Source organism: Meles meles, chromosome 9 (genome assembly GCF_922984935.1).
Source record: "Meles meles chromosome 9, mMelMel3.1 paternal haplotype, whole genome shotgun sequence".
Lineage (NCBI taxonomy): Eukaryota > Metazoa > Chordata > Mammalia > Carnivora > Mustelidae > Meles > Meles meles.
The window spans coordinates 47,610,220-47,631,437 of NC_060074.1; the positions used below are offsets into that span (position 1 = coordinate 47,610,220).

The 21,218-nt window shown below is 42.3% G+C and overlaps 1 protein-coding gene across 5 annotated transcripts in view; it reads left to right on the forward strand.

Annotated features, from left to right (window-relative positions):
* Positions 1-21,218, forward strand: part of FARP2 (FERM, ARH/RhoGEF and pleckstrin domain protein 2) — a 107,984-nt gene that overhangs the window by 21,084 nt on the left and 65,682 nt on the right. The window lies entirely within an intron of this gene.

The following is a 21,218-nucleotide window of genomic DNA, read 5'->3' on the forward strand; positions in this document are numbered from 1 at the left end:
CAGAAGTTTCAGGTTTCCTTCAGCGTCTCGCTGTGAATTTATAGAATGAGGAACTTTAATTTACACTGTACTTTAAGTTATTTATCTCATTTGTAAGTAACAGCTACCAGTACCCTTGATTCCCCATGTCCGCATAAATCACTTGCTGCCACCAACTTAGACTTACCAGGGCTTTGTAAGATAGGTGACGTACGCTTTGTGGTTCTTTATGTTGATAACTAATGAAGTTAGAATATTTTCTGTGTGGAGGGTGTTTATCTGGTGGTACGGGGAAGAGAGAGAGGCCTGCACGGCGAAGACTGGGGAGCCATCTGCCTCGGCTTCAGTTGTATCTCATTTCAAGTGACATTCGACATTTACTGATGGGGGTTTTAGCTACCTGTAGGCCAGTCAGTGGCCACTTTTTTTTTTAGTCTAGTAAAGTCTTGATTTGTTTTTAGTTGATTAAATGAATTTTGTGGTTTTGAAAATAGAAATCTGGCCACAGCTGTAGAAAGTCTTTTTTTTTTTTTTCTAAACCGTAAAAGAAACCATCTGGAAGCCATGTGTCAGCTTGTCTTGTCCTGTGTGCTGAGTCACAGGGTAGATGTGCTCTCCTTCCATGACACGCTAAGTGTGCAAGGCATGCAGACATTATTCCTGGTGCAGTGCAGGGAGAGGCCTTCTCCTAGACTTCAGAACAAGATTTCTAGTACAGATACACCCACAGTCATTGATAATTTACCACCAGCTTTAGGAACTAATGGGAATTTTAGTTTTTCTATTATCTGGAAGCTGGTAATGTGGAAAAGGTGACATTTAGAGATTAAAAGGTGATATTTAGTGATTCCTCACCCATGGAAGTGAACATCCTGTGCCTTTGCTGACAAGTGGGGAGTGAGTTCTAATGAATTAGAATTGATGAATTATGAATTGATTATTCAACTGTTTGTTCACATTCCCCTTTTTATCATATTTAAAATTTGGGGAGTGGGTTTGCTTTTTTTTTTTTTTTTTTTTTGGAGAATTAGAAAAGCTTTGTTTAAATATGTGACAAGTGGGAGGACAAAGACTCAGTCATGAAGTTCCATGCTAGTTGCTATTCTAGTAAAAACTTAATGTTTTCCTTCTGGCCAGGAAGAAATAGTCAAAATTCCAGAAAGTATCATAGCCAGATGTTTGTCATTGCTCCCACATGAACATCCTAAATATGGCAAATAAACCGCCTTAGAACTTATTTTGGTCTGATCTCAGAAGAAAAGTTAGTAATTCACCGTCTGAATTTGTGGATAATATAGGCTTTTTACAAAAGCTCTTATGTATTTCTAGTATATATAGCTATTATATGACTCTGTCCTAGCTTTAGAGCCCTGTTATTTTGTCTGAGAAAGTTGATCTGTTTCTTTGACCCTGATGCCCAGGAATGTGGCAGGGTGGTACTAGGCAGGGATGTGGACATTTTTATTCTCAGTGACCGAGTCGTGGCATGAGAGCTCCCAGTGCCGGCTCCCCCAGCCAACCCCAACATGCACGCAGCAAGAGGTCAGCGTACACAGTCTCTTAGATGTGATCATGACTGGCAAGGAAGCTAGACCAGCAGATGGAGACACAAAGGGAACCGTCTTCCTTCTGACCTTTGTACCAGTGAGAGTGCCATCAGTACAGTCACGTAATGGGGTTCTTGCAGGGTGTCAGTGGAGGGTCATCGACACGTTTTCTTGACTTGGAATGCCACTCTTTGGGCATCTGAGTTCTGGCACCTGGTGGCTTTATCTCCTGTCCTCAGCAACCCCAGCAAGAGATGGAGATGATGGAGATGCAGGGATAGAATGACCTCCCAGGTGAGTTGTGAGCCTGCTCTCATGACCATCCCTGTACTGTCTCCAGAAACCCTTGTGCCCTGTACATACTTAGCCCCATGATACTCCCATTTCTCACCTGAAAGAATTTGGTTCTGCCGCAGTTTGTCCAGTGAGGCCAGGGAGCTGAACTTATATCTGATTTACTGACTTGGCCTTTGAATCATGGCTCTCCTTCAGTTCTTTGCATCTCTTCCCTGAAATTTTAGATACCTGCATTCTTGGCCTAGCTCCCCACAAGTAGGTGGCCCACTTGAGAGTAATGCTTGGCTGCCGAGCTCTTCTTTGGGACCCCCAGGCCCAGGATGCTCATCCCCCCTTTCTGTGGCTGGTTCCTTCTCTCTATCCCTAAAGAATCACTACGTGGGGCAAGTTAGAACCAAGTTTTAAATATGAACCCTTGGGGTGCTTGGGTGGCTCAGTTGTTAAGCATCTGCCTTCAGTCAGTTTGTGATCCTGGGATCTGGGATGGAACCCCACGTCAGGCTCCCTGCTCAGCGGGAAGCCTGCTTCTCCCTCTCCCACTCCCCCTGCTTGTGTTCCCTCTCTTGCTGTGTCTCTGTCTGAAATAAATAAATCTTAAAACAAAACAAAACCAGAAAAAAGTATTAAATCTCAACCCTTAGCTGCTTGCTGGCAAGTGGATGTGCCTTATTCCAAGTCTGCGAACAGCTTGGATCAGGTATCCCATCCAGGTGTCACATCCCAGGTGTTGTTACTTGAGGTAACAACATGGTGCATGTCTCCTCCTGCTGGGGCCACGGGGGTTGCAGGTGAGGGCAGGTCCCAGAGGCTGGAAAGGCTCAATGTCGTCCTTTGTGGACCTTTCCTCAGCTGCCCAGCACGCGCACACACACACATCCTTCCACCCACCCTGGTTCTTATAGCCCTAGGTGGTTCCACTGCTTTCTGAATATACTGTAGTTCATTCTCATTCCATGGGTGGACACTGATGCTATATGTATGTTGTGGGCAGACATGTGGGTTCCTCTAGAGTGTGTTCCTAGCATGGACTCTGTGGTTGTGAGACGCGCCCATCCCAGCCCTGCCCAGATCATGCAGGATTGCTTTCCCAACTGGTTATACCATTTGACATTCTCTCCTTCCACACAGTGGCCTCCCTGGTGTGTTTTCCTCTCTCTCCTTTTCCAGCCATCCACTGCTACTCTGTGGCCTTTCTGCTGTCTCTTAAGCTCACTCTCGTGTGGGCGCTGCTGCCCGAGCCAGGCTTGTTGTGGAGCCTAACCAATGACTGCCACCAGCTAGGCCGTCCCGGTCCTCTAGTCTTCCTGCTCATCCAGCCTCCCGGGGTCTTCCACACCTGGCTCCAAATTTGGTTCATAAGGCACCTGTAAGACATGCTGTGTGGCTGAGCAGGTCCTCAGGTGATTTGGGCAGGACCAGGGCCTGTGGCTTTGAGAAGAGTTGGTACATTCTGGAATTTCTACCCCCCCTCCCCCGCCCACTGCCGGTGCTCCCAACCTTTGTTGATGCCATTTTTTCCTGGCCCTGCCCTTCCGCTTGTTCATTCATTCCTTCATCCACTCACCATTGAACAAAGAGGACATCAAGACAAACCTTCTTCTTCAGAGCCCCATCTGAGCTTCATTTCTGTGGAGCATTTCTAGGTCACACCAGCCCCACAGTTTCAGGATGAAGAAAGCTAATTCTACGTTGTTGATCTAGATATAGAAAGTAACCAAGATCCTCCAGAAAACTAATTGTAGAATTACACTTATCGCTCTTTCTTCAAAGAGAGTATTCTGCTTTTCCAGGTTTTGGGTTTTTTTTTTTTAAGTTTAGTTATTTCTTTTAGTAATCTCTGTACCCAACATGGGGCTTGAACTCAAGACCCTGAGATCAAGAGCTGCACACTCTTCTGATGGAGCCAGCCAGGTGCCCCTGTGTTTTCACTTCCATAGAGTGTTTTGTACATGTTTCGTTATTCTCTCACAGTGATGCAGTCACGGGACAGCACTTGCAAGGGCAGCACGTCCCCATCCACAGGGAAGCTATACTCAGGTGAAGCCCTTCCCGCAGGTTCGCAGAGAGCCCCTGGGCTCCACTCTGCTGCTCACTGCATGGAACCTGGAAGACCAACCAGAATGTCACTTGGGGTTGCTGACACTTAAGCTTTTAGATAGAATTGACCTGCAAAGTAGTTTTAATTTCCATTATACAAATAGTACATGCTTGTTGTAGAAAAATAGGAAGATTTAAATGGCCCACAACCAAGAATACTACCCAGAGGAAACAGCCACTCACATTTTTCTGAATACCCTTCCTTTATCTTTTACCTTCTGCATTTATTAAGTAAAATTGGAATCAGACTTAACATGCATTTTAATAGTCTATTTTAAACTTAATACATTTGTGTATTTTTCTGTGTAATTCGTCTTTAAAAAGTTTTTAACGGTTACATAGTTTTCTGTTTTCAGTGTCTCTGTAATAAAATTTTGTACACATTCTTGATTGTTTCGTTTAAATAAATATGTAGAAGTGGCAGTTCTGTGTCCGAGGATGTCATATGGTTTTTTGAGGCGTGTGACTTGTGTGGTGAGATGGCTCTTCATAGACGGGAGCACAGCCCCCCATCCCCGCCGGTGGTGTATGCTTCTGCTCATTCCTCCCCTTCCTCAGCAGGTCATATAATAACTTAATAAAATCTCCAGTTTAATAGCCAAGGGCTTATGCATTTTATACAGTTTCATCAGATAACTATATCTTTTTTTGTTTCATGGGTTTAAGGAGTTTTTTTCTGGTATTTGATCTATATCATTTTTGTTCTATTTTCATTGTGGTAAAATACGCATGATAGGAAACATAGCCCCTTAGCCACCTTTACGCGCTCAGTTCAGGGGCCTTAAATACACGCACGCTCCTACATCCTTTCCGTAGCTCTTTTCACTTTGTCAAACTAAAACTGCCCCTATGAAGCACGGACTCCCCACCCCACCCCAGCCCCTGGCATCCACCCTCTGCCTTCTGTCCCCATGAATCTGACAACTCTGCGTGTCCCAGGTAAGTGGAATCCTATGCTGTTTGTCTTCTGGTGACACACTGAATCGTGGAGCATGACGTCCTCAGGGTTCAGCCGTGCTGAAGCAGGTGTCAGAATCTGCTTCCTCTTTAAGGCTGAGTTACATTCCATTGTTTGCGTGGATGACATCTTGCTCATCCATCCGTCTGTCAATGAACACCTTAGCTCTTGAGGATAACACTGCTCTGAACCCCGGGGTGCAAATATCTCACGAAGACCTTGCTTCCACTTCCTTTGGGTGTGTACCCAGATGCAGACTTGCTGGGTCACATGGCGGTCCTGTGTGTCATTTTTGAGGTCACCCAAACTGTTTTCCACATTGGGCGTACTATTTTGCATTCCTGCCAGCAGTGCACAAGGGTTCCAGATTTCCCACATCCTCTTCAACACTTGTTTTCTGTTATTTTGATAGCATCCATGCTAATGGGTGTAAGGTGGTATCTCCTTGTGGTTCTTGTTTACATTTGCCTAATGGTCAGTGTTGTCTAACATCTCTTCATGTGTCTGTTAGCCATTTGTAGATCTTCTTTGAAGAAATGTCTGTTCAAGTCCTCTGCCCATTTTTAAATTGGGTTGTTTGGAGTTTTGTTGTTGAGTTTTAAGAGTTCAGTATATAGTCTGGATATTAACCCTTGTCAGATACATGATTCACAAAGATTTCCACATTGTATTTGAAGTTTTAAAAAATAGGAAGTTAAGAGGGAAATAGCAAATACATTGTGTTTGAAGTGGGTGAAAAGGACAGAAATATTATGGAAATGACATATCAGGATTTGCTGTGTAGGCACTGGGCTGTCACTGTGGGTTTGAGCTGTTCTTACTGACCCAGTGGCTCTCAGGGAGGCATTTGTCGAGCCTGTGCTTACTGAGCAGCTGCCAGGCACTGTTTCAGAAGCTGGAAGTACAGAGGTGAGCAGATTGGACTGTGAGCTCAGCCTTTGCATGCTAATTCTGCAGTGGGAGCTTGGCAGTAAGCAATGCTCGGTGCTCAGGAGAAAGAAAACAGGGAGGGGAGTGGGTGTGCACCTCTTTCAGGAAACAGTGTTCAGGGTGGTTGGAATAGCATGGAGGAACCTCGAGGTGCAGGCAGAAATGCAGCATGGGTGTGATGACTGGATCAGAGCCTAGTCAGGGCCTGACCCAGGACGTGTTGTGGAGAGAAGGAGCAGGAAAGTGCTAATGGTCAGTTTCATCCTGGAAGTATTTTGAAGCTGGATCCTATAGGATTTGCTGTGCAGAAGATGTGGGCTCAGAAACCAAAGAGCCAAGGTGATGCAGCTCGGGCCTGAGATAGGGGCTCGGCAGGAGAGCTGCTTCGGAAGCTAGGTCAGGAGCTGTTCAGGGATGCAAGGAGTCTGAGGTGATCCTCAGTGTCTGAGTGGAGGGTCCTTGCCATGTCCTTGAGTAGCCTGAGTTCTCATGCACTAGGGCAGGGGTGGCCATTCCTGTTAACCTTCCAGAAGGTGCTAGTGTTGCCTTTCTGCATTGCTGTGATTCTGTTCATACTGGTTCATGTTGAAGTGTGGGTATCACAAGTGTCATGCCATTGGCCAAGGAGGCAGCTTTTTTAAACTATCCTCAGTCCTTGACTCCTGGGTCGCAGTAATTATGGGCTTTTATTTTTAGAGACTTTGACTAGTCTTTAAAGAGGAGCATGAAAACATCTGTTGGTGCTTCCAAACTGCTGTTATTGGAATGCTCTGGAATGCTCTTGTGCACATGTCTTATGCTTTTACGTGTATAATTTCATAGTTTATATAAACAGCTTCATTTTGCCACAGTGGCAGAGAGGATTTCAGCCCTTACTAAAGGGCTTTTTCTGATGATAGTGAAAAAGAAACATTTTCTTCCTCAATCCACAATCTTAAACACCTGCCTGGAACTAATAACTTTCTCTAAAGCTTCAGTTTAGCCTTCTGTAAAATAAGTTTATTGATGAGTCTAAACAATATCTTTTTTTTTTCTAAGATAAGTCTCATTTCCTGATTATGAAAAATACATTCTTAGTATTCCATATTTAAATATCCAGGATATTTCTTCATATCTTTATAATTATGCTTTTTGGCTTTGTTTGGTCTTTACTAATATGTGACAGTATACTTCTTTGCTTTTTTTCTTTCTTTTATTTTCATGTGTTGGTATTTGAAACTGGTATCAGACTTTTTAGCAGAAGAAAAACCAATTTTTTCCTATTAAAGTAATTTTTGTTAAGATAACTCAGAATGACTTTAAAGCTCTAGACATTGCTATCCTCCTGGAAAGTATGTTGGAACATACATGTCAAAAGTACATAGTGAGCTCTTTTAAATCAAGTTTATGTTAAATCAAGGACATTCAGCTCAATAACTGTCTGCTTCTGGCTTTAATTTACATCAGTCTTGGGGGGCTGGGTGGTTCAGTGGGTTAAGCCTTTGCCTTCAGCTCAGGTCATGATCCCAGGATCCTGAGATTGAGCTCTGCATTGGGCTCTCTGCTCAGCGGGGAGCCTGCTTCCCCCTCTCTCTTCCTGCCTCTCTGCTTACTTGTTATCTCTGTCAAATAAATAAATAAAATCTTAAAAATAATTTTAAAAATAATTTATAAAAAAATTTACATCAATCTTACATCTTCAAAACCATGCAAAATAAAAACATGACCAAAATGAATGCAAATTGTACTATGAAATTATAAATTATATGCAGGTAGTAACATCATATAAAATTGAATTTTTTAGTATGTTAACATAAAGAATAAAAACAAATGCCTTGCAAGAATGACAAACTCTTGCTGAGAACACATGCTTTTCAGTAGGTCGATTTTCTTATTTAGTGGAATCAGGTGTGGAGAGAACTAAGCGCACGAAAGGAGGACAGACTTGTTTTGGAAATTTGTTTCCATAAAGTTCTAGAAAAACAAAGTTTTTTATTGCTGTAAATTTTCTGCAGTTTAGAAATTAATGCTATTATTTTAAATATTCATGTCAATTTAATTTATAAAATAGTGTTTTATGTTGTTTTTTGTTACTCATTTTCTGCCTAGAAATTTTCTGTATGTATTTTTTAAATTATAAAATTAATACATGCTCACAGTAAAAAATTCAGTCAATATAAAAGTACAGAGGAGAGGCATCTTGGTGGCACAGTCAGTTAAGCATCTGACTCTTGGTTTCTGCTAAGGTCATGATTTCAGGGTCATGAGGTTGTTCAGGCTCTGTACTCAGCACAGAGCATGATAGAGACTCTCTCTCCTGCTCCCTACCCCTCCTGCTTGTGTGCATGCTCTTTCTCTCTGTCAAATAAATAAATCTTTAGAAGTACTGAGAAAAAAATTTAAATTTCTTTTTCTTTTACACCCAGAAATAACCTGTTTGGCATTTTGATCACATTACTACCCCTTTCATTCTTCCAGATCTTTTTCGATGCTTGTTTATGCATGCACATACGCCATCCACAACACGCCTTCTATCTGATCAGTTAAGCACTGAGAAAGTAAATTAGCTTCCCACTGGTAATGTATTGAGTCTGTTTTTCTTTTTACCTCCTGTAATTTTGGGTTTTTTACAATTTTTATTCAAATTCAGTTAACATATAATGTATTACTGGTTTCAGTAGAGGTTGATGATTCATCAGTCTTATATATATAACACTCAGTGCTCATTACATTACGTGTCCTCCTTAATGTCCATCACTCAGTTACCCATCCCCCCCACCCCCTTCCCCTCCAGGCACCCTCAGTTTGTTTCCTATGCTCAAGAGTCGCTTATGGTTTGTGAGTGTGGCTATTGGTGGGAGAAGGCTGGCAGAGGTATGGGGACCACAGGATGTAATTTTTGTTTTATGAATGTTGACACTATATAAATTTGCACAGAGATATTCATTGTTTATTTTCTTTTTAGATTTATTTATTTATTTGACAGACAGAGATCACAAGTAGGCAGAGAGGCAGGCAGAGAGAGGGGGAAGCAGGCTCCCCGCCAAGCAGAGAGCCCGACGCAGGGCTCGATCCCAGGACCCTGGGATCATGACCTGAGCTGAAGGCAGAGGCCTTAACCCACTGAGCCACCCAGGTGCTCCAGAGATGCTCACTGTTATATCTTGACAGGCACAGTACTGTTTTCCTTTTATAAAATGTTTTGGGTTTGTTTGCTTGTTTGTTTCAGTGCCTTTTTGGCCTAAATGTAATTGTGTATGCTCTAAGTTCAGATTTCCTTTGCTTTTTGTTTGCAGTGTGCCTGCTACACTTCTGTCATAGTTTTATTTTTCAACTTTTCTGGACCATGTGCTTCAGGTGTGCATGTACCTGCGCACCTCAGTCAGGATCTAATTGCCAACATTTACCACATTCCAGGTGGTGTTCTAAAGCATTTCGCAGGATGTGTTTTTTAATTCAGCCTTACCTTTAACATTATTATTAGTTTTATAGTTAAGAAAACTGACGTAGAGAGGGTTTTAAAAACCTAGTACTAGAAGTTCTAGCCAGGACATTTGAGAAAAATAGAAAAGAAGAAATGAATGAAATAAAAGGCACCCGGGTTGGAAAAGAAGAAGTGAAAGTATCTCTGTTTATGCATGATGTTATCATATACTTGCAAAAGCCTAAGGAATCTACCTCAAAAACCCAGAGAACTAGCAGAACTGATAAACAGATTCAGCAAGGTTGCAGGACACAAGAACAGTATACAAAGATCACTTGTATTTCTATGTATTACCAATGAACAATTCCAAAATAAAACTAAGAAAACACTTCCATTTACACATCAAAAAACAAAATGCTTGAGAGTAAATGTAATAAAAGAATCTCAAAACTTGTACACTCTCTTGTTAACAACTAGGAATTTCTTAAGGGGGAAATCTGTAGTTACGAGCCATAAAAAGAAAGTTTTAAAAAGATAAGTCACTTGGAGATTTTTTTTTTCAAGATCTTATTTATTTATCAGAGAGAGAGAGACAGAACAAAAGTAGGGGGAGCAGCAGGCAGAAGGAGAAGCAGGAGCTGAGCAAGGAGCCCAATGTGGGACTCAATCCCAGAACCCTGAGATCATGACCCGAGCTGAAGGCAGACGCTTAACCAACTGAGCCACCCAGGCATCCCGTCACCTGGAAATTTTGAGTTAAACTTTTCTTTAATTGAAGTATAGTTGACACACAATGTTACACTGGTTTCAGGTGTTTGGGTTTTGTTTTGGTTTTGTTTTGTTTAAGATTTTATTTAGGGGCACTTGGGTGGCTCAGTCAGTTGTCTGCCTTCAGCTCAGGTCATGGTCCCAGGGTCTTACAATCAAGGCCCACATCAGGCTCCCTGCTCATTGGGGAGCCTCCTTCTCCCTCTGCCTTTCTCCCTGCTTGTGGTTGTGCTCTCTGTCAAATAAATTAATAAAACCTTTTAAAAATAAATCTATTTGTTTATTTATTTATTTATTTGAGAGAGTGGGAGAGAACACAATGGGGGAGGGGCAGAGGGAGAGAGAGAAGCAGACTCCATGCTGAGTGGGGAGCCTGATGTAGGGCTCAGTCCCAGAACTCTGAGATCATAACCTGAGCAGAAGGTAGACATTTAACTGACTGAGCCACCCAGGTGCTTCAGTTTTAGGTGTTTAATTAAGGTTTTTATTTTTAGGGGAAAAGAAATCCAAAGAGAATAACCCAGAGAGATTTTTTTTTTCTCCTTCCCAGTATAATTATAAAAATAATTGCAAATTCCCAAGTACAGTAAAATTATATTTAAAATACAGTCCACTGGTCTGTTTATAGGGCTTAATTATCCTCCACTGGGCATTGCCCATCCATTTTCCTATGTGTTAAAGTTGTAGAGTATTTTTGTTGAATCCAGCTACCAAAAAATATGCTGGGGCGCCTAGTCGCCTCAGTTGGTTAAGCGACTGCCTTCAGCTCAGGTCATGATCCTGGAGTCCTGGGATCGAGTCCTGCATCTGGCTCACTACTCAGCAGGGAGTCTGGTTCTCCCTTTGATCCTCTCCCCTCTCATGCTCTCTCTCTCACTCTCAAGTAAATAAATAAAGTCTTTTTTTTAAATATATGCTGGTTTTTCCATTGCAATTTTTTCCTGAAGACTAAATAGTTATATATGTGAAGTCCTAAAAATAATTGAATCTCTGTTCTGTTTTTCATTTATATTTGGCCTGTCTAGTAGAAGTACTGATATGAGATAGAATCAGATTTTATGTTTTCTCTGAAAAGATCCATTAATTAGGGAAAACACCCTATATGCTACTAAAAACAAATTCAGTAAAACTCTGTATTTACGAAAAACATGATCTTTTTTTTTTTTTTTTTTTTTGAGAGTGAAATGAGTCTATTTTGGAATTAGTACAGAAGCCTTACAAAACCACTCAAATGTTCTAGGAAGGTACAATGAAAGGAGCTGGTATGTCTCATGGCAACTCCTGCTTCATTCCCCCAGAGACAGTGCTTATGCACACATCTCATAACTTTCTAGGAAAAAACATGGTCTTTAAAGAGAAATTTTAAACACCAGAACTAAATGTCAGAAGACTGAGATTTTTATTTCTCTAATAAATACTTAAAGATTAAAGGCAAAGATTTGACTTAGAGAACATGTATTACTCATTTCTACTTTAGGATGGTGTTTACCAAAATATAATAAATGCTTATTAGCAACTGTTCCTGGTGTTTCTAGCAAAAGGCAGTAAAAATGAAACTTAACACACAGCTGTGAAAGTCCAGTTTTGTTTGGCATTTCATCATTCCACTTCCTCCTACCCTGTTTAGGACAGCCCAGATTCCAATGATCATGAGAGACCAACAGAATTCCAAACAAATATTATAAGCTCCAATTTTATAAAAAAAAAAAAAAAGTAAAACTGTGCACTGAAAATTGTACAGCTGTTGCAAGAAATTAAAGAAGATCTAAGTAAGTGGGAAGACATCCCGTGTTCGTGGATCAGAGGGCTTATAGTTAAGATGGCAGTAGTCCTCAACTGATCTATAGATTTAATGTGACCCCCATCAAAATCCTAGCTGGCTTTTTTTGCAGAAATTAACAAGTTGATTTTAAAATTTATATGGGAATGCAGCAGACCTAGAAGAGCCTAAAATAATTTTGAAAAAGAAGAAAGTTGAAGGACTCACCCTTCAAAAGTTACTATAATGTTACAGTGATCAATTCGTAGTGTTACTGACATAACTATAGACATAAATATCAATGGAATAAAATTGAAAGTTCAGAAATAATATGTCCTTACATTTATGGTCAGTTCAAGAAAATACCATAAAAAGAGTGCTAAGTGGGTTCCAGAGGGAATGAATAGTCTTCTATAAATGGATGAGAATGAAGCTGAACCCTACCTAACACCACACACAAAAACTAACTACAAGTGGATCTGTGATCTAAATGTTGAGCTAAAACTATGAAAGTATTAGAGGAAAACCTAGGAGTAAATTTTCACCAACTCAGGCCAGATGATGGTTTCTTAGGTATGATACCAAAACCAGAAATAACAAAATAAAAAAGTGGATAAATTGGACTTCATCAAAACATACAAAAAATATTTGTGCTAGAAATAGCAATATTAAGAAAGTAAAAAGAATGGAGAAAATATTTGCAAATTCTGTATCTGAGAAGGAATTTATAATTACTTATAACTCAATAAAGATAAGTGACCCAAGTTAAAATATTGCCCAAAGTCACACAACTGGAAAACAGGTGCAGAGGAACTGTCACCCAAGTGATCGTTTTTCTCTGATGGATGTTATCTTCTCTAGAGCTCTTACATCTCTGCTTTGTGCTCTTGACTTACAGAGGCAGTTGCTTTATTAACTTTTTAAAGAATTTCATGATGAAGTTTTGGTCACAGCTTCATCTGCTAAAAGGCAACGTTTTTCTGTTGAGTGTTCATCTTTTTTCATATTTTGTTTCTTTTCTCCTTTCATCTTGAGTATCTTTGAATATTTGCACAATTGGTTCTAATTTGACTACCCATTTGGGGAATGATAAGTTGTTCCTAGATGGCTATTTTCAGGAGGTCTTGTATGGATGGCTGGTTATAGCCTAGTTGAAATTTAAAATTTATCCAGTGATCTGAGGTTTGTGAGTTAGTTTTGCCTTTACTTCTCAGCCAGTGGGAGTAGCTGGCAGTCGGGTATTTCACAGTGTAGTCTTTTACACTGTATCCCACTCATGCAGCTTACTTCTGATTTCTTATTTGGTTCCGCCTCCTGTACTTCTGCAGGCCAGACAGGCCCAAGATTGGACTCTGCTACCAGTGCCTCTTACCCCTCCTTTTTGCAAACAGACGATTTAGGTTTTCCTCCCCAGGTTCTACCTTTCACTGTTGATCAGTGCTCTTTGAGGCTTCTGCTGAAATCTGCTCCTTGGCATTTTTTTTATGCCTTCCCATATATGCCAACACCCTCTGGCTCTGGCTCTGTGGCTAGTGACACTCTTCCCACCAAGTTTTTTGATTCAGGATTTAGCAATTTTCCTAGTTTTGCTGAAAATGGAGTTTACATTTTTGTTTCTTATTTTCTTTGTTGGTTTTGAATGATTCTAGCAAAAGATGGAGGAAATGACATCTAACACTACCATCTTCTAAAAGATAAGCTACCGGGGCGCCTGGGTGGCTCAGTGGGTTAAAGCCTCTGCCTTCGGCTCAGGTCATGATCTCAGGGTCCTGGGATCAAGCCCCACATCGTGCTCTCTGCTCTGCAGGGAGCCTGCTTCCTCCTCTCTCTCTGCCTGCCTCTCTGCCTACTTGTGATCTCTCTCTCTGTCAAATAAATAAATAAAAATTAAAAAAAAAATTTTTAAAGATAAGCTACCGAGTACTTTCTGGATTGTTGCAGCATGCCCACACCCCTTGTAGCCTTTCCCATCTCCATCCTGAAATCCCTCTCAGACACATTTCTGAATTCAAACTTTTCTCTCATTACTTCTGTCTCCAGAAGTTTATCTCTGTTTTTCACAGCACTGGTTCAAATTCACACTTTATTCATTTTGTTATTCAGGCCTCCTGTTGAGGTTTTGTTTCTGCAGTTATCTTTTTATGTCCCCTTTTAATTCATTGGTTGCTTCTCTTTTCCCCAAAATCTACTCATTGCGTGAATGCTGTAGCCTATTACATTGACCTTTTGGAAGACCTTAATTTTTCTTACTGCATTTTCTTTGGTACACTCCACTATCTCTCTTCGCTGGGGTCAGTTTCTCAGCTTTTGAGGTTGATATCTTTATTTCAGGGGTTTGGTTCTCAGGGTCTGCTTACTCTTGGTTGTCCATGTGTGTTTGCAAGTGAGGTTCCAGATTGATCAGTATTGTTTTCACTGACCTTTGGAGTGGCCACAAGTTGATTTTCCCAGGCGGACTTCCTTTCTGAAAATGACAGTTGCCCGGCTGTGAGGCCATGGGAGGGACCAAGATCCTGGCTGGGTGGTGGGTAGGGCACGCTGACAGACAGGTTTCCTCTGTATGTATGAGTTTTTACAAGTATACACAAGTAAGGACAGGCAAGCCACCCAGAAACCTTCTGTTGATGAGGAAAAAAGAAAGGAATTACCCAAGAGGCTGACTGCCAAGCTAAGATACCCTTCCTTTCCTTTGATTTTTCCCTAATGCTAAGTTAAAGACAGGAATTAAAAAATAATTAATGGATTGATGGTCCAACTTCTAAAACTTATCAGAAGTAGCATGTTTCTTCTTTGGCTGCTGATATGTAACATACACTGTGTACAGTGGTGGGGAAGCAGTGAATTCATGAGGCTGGGCCTCATTCACTTGACGTGTATCCTTTTTGAGGTGCCCTGGCTCTGATGTGAGGAGACTTTTTAGCAGTCCTTTCCCATAATGGGAGAGTCTCACATTTATCCCCTTCTGTGCTTGTGTCTCGGTCCCCTTGGTGCACTCCACTGCTTCCTCTGTTAAGAAGAGTGCTACTGAGAGGGTGGTTGGGTGATGGGCATTGGGGAGGGTATGTGCTATGGTGAGTGCTGTGAAATGTGTAAGTCTGATGATTCATAGACCTGTACCCCTGGGGCAAAGAATACATTATATGTTAATAAAAATAATTAATTAAAGAAGCGTGCTACTGATTCTGTGTTCTCAGGCTGAAACCACCTTCCCCCATCTGTGAGAGCCACTTGAAGGCACAGTTGTTGTTGCTGTTTTTTTCTTGACAAAATTTGGGGATGTAAGTAGTGAACTAATGGGTCAGGTACCTAAGTGAACCACAGTTTAATTATGACTCTTGCCCTGTTAAGCCTCACCTGGTCCTGCTGAGCTTCCGCTACCATGACAGGGTGGTGGGTTGCTAACGACAGCTTGAGCTTGGACAGATTACCAGAGGGCCACTGTAGATTGGACATTTTTTTTTTTAAAGATTTTATTTATTTGACAGAGAGAAATCACAAGAGAGGCAGGCAGAGAGAGAGGAAGGGAAGCAGGCTCTCTGCTGAGCAGAGAGCCCGATGCGGGACTTGATCCCAGGATCCTGAGATCATGACCTGAGCCGAAGGCAGCGGCTTAACCCACTGAGCCACCCAGGCGCCCCTAGATTGGACATTTTTGCCCCCAAATTGAGAACTCTTCTTTCCAGGCAGAAGATGTTAAGGCTGTGCCAACCACAGGCATTTTCCACCAGTAATGTGAGCTGGGAAACGTGATAGCAGTGATTATTAACTAGTGACAGGGTTGAACTACTAAGAGGAAGAGGGAATCCTGAAGAATGCAGACTAGGAGATGGAGTGAACAGCTACGAGTGCAAGCTTGGAAAAGGTCTCTTCCCCCAAGGCTGAAGTCCAGACTTACAGTTGGTGGAGGCACTGGCTAAGGTGTCCGGGAATGGGCTGGAAGGAAGCATACTGCCCCCAGCAGGACTGGAGTGGAAGGGGATCCCAGAAGGTGCAGCCATGGAGTCTTCTGCACACAGCTAGCGGGGAAGCTACCTACTAGGCGTAGCAGCAAGAAAGCCCAAAGCCCTAGGATCAGGGAGAGAACCTCCTTCTTGTATCCCCCAGCACACTTTCCTGACAAGGCAGCTTGTAAAAGAGTTCTCTCGGGGCCTGCCCAGATCACAAAGCAAGGCAAAGAAGGGTAGATTTGGAGGAGAGAAGCAATAAATGGATACATAGCTCACCCCTGTTAATAGGTTCAAATTTGGGAATTTTAAATTGTCCTGTGTCCTTGAGTAAGAGAAACTGTCATAGAAAGAACCGGGTACCAATGGATCCATCGATAAATAAGCTCTCATGTTATGCCTGTGTCCTGTGGTAGAGATAATTTGTGCAAGATACTCTTTTCAGTCTGAGAACACTGAATGCATAGGAATACATTTCTCCTTTCAGGATATAGAATCCCCTCTCTGATAAGCAGAAATGGCAGTTATATCTTTAGGCTCTCAAATTCAACACAAGTCCTTATGGCTTTCAGTGCAGTTTGGGTCGATCTCTGGTGCATAGCATTTTTGGGGATATGTGAGAGCCTGAGACTTGAAAGTGTGCCAGAGTGGGAATGAAATGCCTATCAAAAATGTTGGTGACCTTTCAAAAAATCTAGAATGAATGTAGCTACAGTTTCTTGTGAGCTCTCAAGATTATTTTCATTATATAACATAATATTATAAAAGGAAATTTTTAGACACAATTATTAGACACAAATTTTAAGTAACGAAATTATAGAGCTATGAATTGTATAATAGAGTAGGCATCTGGGTAGATGGAGGAGTTATAATTTAGCAAATGAACTGTAAATGGGCATATGAAACAAACAAGTCGAAGGACTAAATCAAGCATTTTCCAGAATTTTCCCACAGTGTTCAAGACAAAGAATAAAGAAGTACTTTGTTAGCTGAGATTTTGTAGCCCATTTCCATCCAGACAAAATCTTTAATGGTACTTTTGTCTATGTAAATTTTTAACAATATGCTTTATGTCTAAACTTGGAGAAGAACTTTAACACTGCAACCAACTGGAAAAATGGGAACTCTGAACAAAAAGTTTTGGTTTTTAACCTATATTTTGTATATTATGTTTTTAATGATGTTTCTTCTTCAGTCTAGTGTTTGAAACACAGTTCTAATTTGAGTGGCTGCTTATTACCTCAGTGGGAAGTGGGTTGTGAAGGCAGTTTTCTTCTGTTGTATCTATTGACGATGCCAGTGCTTCCACTGTCTGTAAGACCTTTCCAGTATGGAGTTCAGAAACTCTCCTTTCTGGGGCACCTGGGTGGCTCAGTGGGTTAAAGCCTCTGCCTTTGGCTCAGGTCATGATCCCAGGGTCCTGGGATTGAGCCCCGCATCGGGCTCTCTGCTCAGCAGGGAGCCTGCTTCCTCCTCTCTCTCTGCCTGCCTCTCTGCCTAGTTGTGATTTCTCTCTGTAAAATAAATAAAGTATTTTTTTTAAAAACCTACTTATAAAAAAAAAAAAGAAACTCTCCTTTCCTTTGCTACCTTGGGAATGTACAGTGGGTATGGGTCCTGCACTCTACCTGATGGTGCACTTCTGGATTTTAGGAGCAGATGATGCTTACCCCAAGCTTTATTAAGATTTGCCTCTCCATGATTCATGTTGAATTAATATTTGTGTATGGTGTGAGGTAGGGGTTAATGTTCGTTTTTTTCCCATATAGTTATTCACTTCCCTTGGCTCCAGTTCTTTGAAAGACCATCCTTCCTGCACTGAATCACACGGGTGCCTTTATTGTAAGTCAGCTGACTGTGCATGTGAGGGTCTGTTTCTGGGCTCTCCTGTGCTCCGCAGGTCTGTTTTTGCACCGATACCATACTGTCTTAATTACAATAGCTTTAGAATAAGTCCTGATATCTGACAGTCTAAGTCCTCCAACTTTGCTCTTCTTTAAGATTGTCTTTGCCTACCAGGCTTTGGTATTTATATTGCTTTTTAATCTGCTTGTCAATTTCTGTGAATGCAGACTGCTGGGATTTTGATTGGAATGGCATTGAATGTGTGGATCCCTTGGGAAGCACTGATGTCTTATACGGAGGGATATGCTGTGTTCCTAGATGGGAGGATATCGAGCATATCCCACCAGATGGTTAGGTCTTCTTTAGCTTTTCTCAGCAATGTTTTTTAATTTTCAGTATAGCAGACTTCTGGGTCTTTCCACCATAGATGGCATGTCCTAGATTTCACTTTCTAGTTGTTTATTATCAATTTATAGAAATAGAATTGCTTTTTGTGCATTGACTTTACATATGTGACCTTCCTAATAAGTTCATTTATTAAATCTGATAGTGTAATTTAGATTCTTTTGTTTTCGGCTGCTAGATAAATTTCTGTATTTTTTTATTTTTGAGGCTTTTATTTTGAAGCAGTCTCAAACTTAGAGAAAAAAGGCACATGGTACAAAGATTTTTCCTTTCCTGAATTATTTGAGAGCAAGTTGCCCAGCACTCTTATACTTCAAGTGTATTTCCTACAAACAAGGAGGTTCTTCATCATTGGGATTCAGGACATTACTGTGGATCCCTTGCTACCCTTCGGTTCCCAGGCCCCATTCAGATTCCCCCACCAATCCCACTAGTGTCCCTTTTAACAAATGACCCAGTGTACAGTCCCCTATTCTCCAGCTTGTGTGACTTTCACAACACGGACACTTTGAGGTTCACAGTGGGTAATTTGTAGGTGAGTCTCCGACGGATTCTGCTGTTTCCCCGTGATGGGATCCAGGCCGTACGCCTTTGGCAGCATGTTACCTACTGAATGTTTGTGTTCACCAAAATCCATATGTTAAAACCTGACTCCCACGGAGATGGTATTTGGAGGTAGGGTCTTTGGGAGGGAATTAGATCATGAAGGTGGAGCCCTCCTAAATAGGGATTAGTGCCCCTACAAGAGAGAGCTCAGAGCTCTTCTATCATGTGAGGACACAGCTGAAAGCCATTATGGAAGCTGAAAGCAGGCCTCCGCCAGACACCCAATCTGCCAGTGCCTTGGTCTTGGCCTCCCAGCTTCCAGAGCCTGAGAAATCATTGTATCTTGTTTTAGCCACGCAGTCTGTGTGATAGTAACCTGGATGAACTAAGATAGAGGGATGGCACAGAAGGGATGCTGGGCCTCACTGCATTCTCTGACATGGTGTACAATTTCAGTTCATCCTGTTTCTGGCAGTGTTCACTCTGTGTTCATCCTGCTCTCTGCTGCCCCCAACCTGGCATTGGCCCTTTCTCCAAGGAAGATCTGTGTTTGAGGTATGCTCTTGACCTTCTGAGTCTTGCTGATCCCAGAACCTGTCAGGGCACAGAGCCAGGGCCTGTGGCGCTCTGTGCCAGGCCATCCTCCCACGTAGACATAGTCCCCGTTGCTGCTCTCCATCCTACTGTGGGCTGCCGTCTTCTGCAGACATTACCTCCCTCCACTCGGACCCACCACTGCACTAAGGGGTGACCACTTGCCCCAGCTGGGCCTTGGTATCCTGCACTTGGCCCCTGTGTGCAAACAGCCCACCTCCCTGACCCATATTGAGCCTACTTTTTTATTTTTAAAAAGATCACATAGACTTTTTAAAAAATAGGTTGGTACATGCTCATGATACGAATTTCAAAAAGTATAGAAGGATACGCAGTCACAAAGTTTAATTCTCTGGAAACAACCACCACTCCTGGTTACTGCGCTCCTTCCAGAGCATTTTCCTGCATATATGTGTGTCTGCGTATTTACATCTATGTGTGCACACCCCACACGGACGGTGGCATAGGCACTGCCCTGCGCCTTGCTTTGTTCCCTCAGCACTGTATCTTGGGGGTCTTTCCATTTCCGCGTGACCCTGGCTGTGCCACAGTTTATTGACCTGTCCTGTTGGGGTAGATTTAGGGTAGTTTAACCATGTGCTATTAGAAGCATTATTGTAACAAATACTGTTTTATATGCATGGGTGTGCACTTCTGAAATTCTTCCCAGAATGGGATTTTTTGGAGAATGTTGTGGACATTTAGATTTTAGAGGTAGCTACAGCCAGGCTCTCACAGCGTTGGGAGCAGCAGTTTGCCCACAGCCCCATGTGGGAGCACTTGGCCCGCGCTTACTCACGTGGCATGTCAGACTCTGAGTTCTGGCACCCTGATCAACCCCACAGTGGAGCCTCCGCCTCATTCGGACCCATGCCTCTCTGCTCAGGAGGCTCATCGAGCCTCTCTATGTGTGCAAGTGTCCCTTAGACCTCTGTGCTTTTGTCCATTGTTCTCATCAAGTTCATAATCTTTTTACTTACTGATGTTTACAATCTGGTGTGTTCTACTTTTTTCTTAAGATTTTATTTGTTGTTTGAGAGAGAGAGCCCAAGCAGGGAGGAAGGGCAGGTGGAGAAGAGACTCCCCACTGAGCAGGGAGCCCAGTGCAAGGCCTGAGCCCAGGACCCCGGGATCCTGACCTGAGCCGAAGGCAGGTGTTTAACCAACTGTACCACTCAGGTGCCTGTGCAGTCAGTTTGTTTTAAAGAAATTTGCACTTTGCCGTGACATGAGCTGTTTCCTCCCTGTGTGTCTTCGACTTGACAGCAGTTTCTTTTCTTGTCTTTTTTCTTTTTTAAGATTGAGGGTTTTTTATTTGTTTTTTTAAAGATTTTATTTATTTCTTTGACACAGAGAAAGAGAGCACAGGTAGGCACAGTGGCAGACAGGGAGAGGGAGAAGCAGGCTCCCCACCTAGGATCTTGGGATCATGACCTGAGCCGAAGGCAGACACACAGCTGAATGAGCCACCCAGGTGCCCTAAGATTTTTTTTTTTTTTTTAAGATTATTTATATGAGAGACACACACACATACACACACAACACTGTGAGTTGGGGAAAGGGATGATGGGAGAGAGAGAGAGAATCCTCAGAGAGACTCCCCACTGAGCAAGGCCCCTGATGTAGGGCTCTATCCCAGGACCCCGAGACCATGACCTTGGCAAACTCAAGAACTGAGTGGCCACATAACCAGCTAGGCCACCCAGCTCAGTCCTCTTAAGATACGTGTCCCTTAGGACTATATTTTGAAGTCAGCACTCTGTCCACTGTGGTGCTCCAACTCACTGTCCCCAGCCACCTGGGCGCCAGTAACAGCTTCTTCTTGTGCACACACTTTACTTGCTGTCCCCCATTTCTCAAGCCCCTTGTTAGGGTGCTAAACTTCTGCTGTGTCCTGAACACAGCTTTCCACCACAGAGAGTATGAAACAAAACTGTCTCATTGAAGGACTTCGATGAGTGGATGTTTTTGTCTTTAGATGTTTTATTCATCTTGAAATTATTATATGAGGTAAGGGTACAACCTTGTTTTTTTCCGGAGGGACACCAAGTGGCGTTTGCTGGATAATGTGTGCTCCTCCCACTGACTGACCTGCCCCCCCCCCCCCCACTGACCTGAGACACCATGTTTATCAGGCCTCCAGTAC